Consider the following 3,642-nt stretch of genomic DNA (forward strand, 5'->3'; position numbering starts at 1 on the left):
ATCCTCTCACTGTCTTGGATTTAATGCCTTTAACTTTGAGTGATCTTATTAGTTTAGATGGAGCTAGCAAGGCTGAGAAAGTTAAAGAAATATATGCAAAGGCTCGTGACCTAATTGAGAGGAAGAACAAAACCACGGCTGAAAGGGTTAACAAAAACCGAAAGCATATAGTCTTCAAACCAGGAGATTGGGTTTGGGTACATTTGAGGAAGGCGAGATTTCCTGCTTAGAGGAAAACTAAACTTGATGCCAGAGGGGATGGCCCATTCCAAGTGCTTGAGAAGATCAATGACAACGCCTACAAGATTGACCTACCAGGTGAGTATAATGTCTCTGCTACTCTCAATGTTTCTGATCTCTCTCCTTTTGATATGGTCACAGATTCGAGGACGAATCTTTTTTAGGAAGGAGGGAATGATACATGCTCAGAAAGACAACAAGGGCATTCTAAGACAAAAGGGCAGAATGGGAATTTCACACTTCCAGAGGGCCCCATCACTAGAGCACGTGCAAAGAAGCTCAAGGAGAGTTTTGGGAACCTAGCAGTGCTTGTGCATATGGAGTTACATCAAGTTCTAACCAAGGAAGAATGGGCAAGGCCCATTGGGCTAAGTCAGGACAGCAAGAAGCCCAATAATGCTTTTCGAATTCAGTGGGAGGCATAATTTATCTTTAAATTTCGAAATTCTACACTTTTGTTTTAGTTTGTTATGTGGTCAAAAGTTTGTTAGAAGACTTATTTTAAATCTGCTATGCTTAGTAGTATTTTTAGGGATTTTAAATTTAAATCAAATCTGATCTAATCTAATAAGATCAAATCTGATTTAAATTAGTTATCATATCTTTAGAATTTTAAAATTTAAATAAAATCTGATCTAATCCAATAAGATCAAATCTGATTTAAATTAGTTATCTTATCTTTTAGTTAATTGTTAGGTGCCTATTTAAACACCTTTAGTGAGACAATTTACATAACTTTGATGAATAAATTTCAGTTGCTTTTTTTAAGCACTTTTTATTGTGTGACAAGTGAGGTGAGTGATTTGCTTCACTTGTTACATGAGGAAGATTGGAGGATCCAACACTAAGGTGATCTGCGTGGTGGCTTCTTTCAGTTTTCGCCCCTCTGATCTAGGTTGTCAAGGACAAGTTCTTTGAAGGTCTAGTAGGAAATCCTTTCCGGTGACCTAGGTTGCTAAGAACAGGTTTCTTAGAGGTCTAGTAGGAAAACCTTATCTATCCTTTTGTAAGTAAATTCCTTATCAAAATCCCTATGATTAATTAAATAGATAAGGGAAAAAAATTACCCCAATATTAAATTTAGTGAAAGATCAATACACATGTGATAAAAAATTAAAAGAAAGGTTGATGCATGAGTATGTAATACAAAAGTGGAAAAATTGGGTAGCTAGGCATAATTTTAAAAATTGTATAGAGTATGTATATGTTAGGTGAGATTTTAGACTAATCAATGATTCAATTTATAGCTCACTTAGCTTTATATATACACCCTCACCTTTACCTTAGCCCCATTACAACCTTGAAAAGACTTCATGATGTTTGCATGTGTACATTAAATATTTGTTGATTGGTTAGATGAAGAACAAAGTTTTAGAAAGCATGACTAGAGAAGAGTAGAGTGATTAACCCCAAACACTGAGTGATTAGAGTGTAAACACAAATCCAGTGAGGGTTCAATAGCTTAATTCCATATATCCATGTTTTAATCATTGCTTGTCTTGCAAGTTTATGAATTCTTTTGATTAGCTCAACTCAATTGTGAATATATTTTAATATGGTTCAACCTTTGTTGTGCGGATATGATTCCTTGAAAAATTTGACTTAATTTGACCACATGTAAGCTCTATGTGTATACAAGTGAATAGTAATTAGAATTGCATGATTCATTTAGGTAGCTTGCATTTAGATAGATTGCGTTGCATAGATTCCACCATTCTACCTTCACCCCTTTATAATTTCTCTTGAATTAAGCATGAAGACATGCTAATGTTTAAGTGTGGGGAGGTTGATAAAATACTATTTTATGATATTTCTTATGCTCAATTGAGTGGTTTCTATCAAGTTTTTGCTCACTTATTCATATGAATTGCATGGTTTTACAATCCCTTCCTTATTCCTTAATATATGTGAAAATATGTTTCCTAGACCATAAAATTATTAATTTTAATTATCCTTTATTACCATTCGATCACGTGATCCGTGTGTTGAGTATTTTCAGGCTTTATAGGGCAGGAATGGCTTAGAGAATAGAAAGAAAACATGCAAAAGTGGAAGAAACGCGCGAAAATGAAGTTTTGACAGAAATGGCAGCAACGCGCACGCATGGACGACGCGGAAGCGTGACTCGCGCAGAACCCAAGCGACGCGCACGCGTGGACGACACGAACGCATGCCTAGCGCAAAGTACAAGCGACGCGTACGCGTGACTGACACGTACGCGTGACAAGGAAAATTTCCAAATGACGCGCACGCGTGACAGACGCCACGTGCAGAAAGTTGCAGAATTTGCCCTTAGCGATTTCTGGATCCTTTTCAGCCCAAATCCAAGCCTAGAAAACACAGATTAGAGGCTATAAAGTAGAAAAATGCATCCATTCAAAGGGGGGAGGAACACAACATACATAATTCATAATTTTAGGTTTTAGATGTAGTTTTCTAGAGAGAGAGGCTCTCTCCTCTCTCTTAGGATTCAGGATTTCTCTTAGTTTTAAGATTGTTTCTTCATTCCAGGTTCAATATTCCTTTAAATTATTTTCTCTTCTACTTTTAATTATTTTATTACTTTAGTTTGTTTATTTTCCCAATTTGGTTTATAGATTCCTATGTTTAATTTGATTTTCTATTTAATACACATTGAGGTATTTCAGATCTATAATTGCTTTCTTTTATTTATTATATAAATAATTTAGATTTTTTCCTTTTGGCTTTGGTTGAATAATTGGTGACACTTGAGTTATCAAACTCAGCTGATGATTGAAAATTGGAATTTGTTGATTGATTTGGATCCCTCTAAAGCTAGTCTTTCCATAGAAGTTGACTAGGACTTGAGGAATCAAATTGATTAGTCCACTTGACTTTCCTTTATTTAGTAAGGGTTAACTAAGTGGGAGCAATAAACAATTCTCATCACCAGTGATAAGGATAACTAGGACAGGATTTCTAGTTCTCATATCTTGCCAAGAGCTTTTCTAATTATTAATTTATTTTTCTTGCCATTTAAATTACTTGTTCCTTATTTCAAAAACCCAAAAAGATACATTTTTCTATAACCAATAATAAATTATACTTTCCTGCAATTCTTTGAGAGATGACCCGAGGTTTCAATACTTCGGTTATAAATTTTATTGGGTTTGCTTAAGTGACAACCAAACTTTTGTAGGAAGGGTTTCTTTGCTGGTTTAGAAACTATACTTATAACGTGATTATTTCTATGAAATTCTTTACCGGTAGAAATCAGTTCGTCATTGCTATAATTAAAACAAGGAACCTTGACAATGGCTGCTTACACGAACAAGTTTGAAGAGTTATGCCACTTTTTGAGGGTTTGTCAAGGTTCCCTGAAGGGTACGAGGAATGAAAATGTATTAAGTATCAAGATAGTTTGAGAGACATATCATGTGA

This window comes from Arachis stenosperma, chromosome 6 (assembly GCF_014773155.1).
Source record: "Arachis stenosperma cultivar V10309 chromosome 6, arast.V10309.gnm1.PFL2, whole genome shotgun sequence".
NCBI lineage: Eukaryota > Viridiplantae > Streptophyta > Magnoliopsida > Fabales > Fabaceae > Arachis > Arachis stenosperma.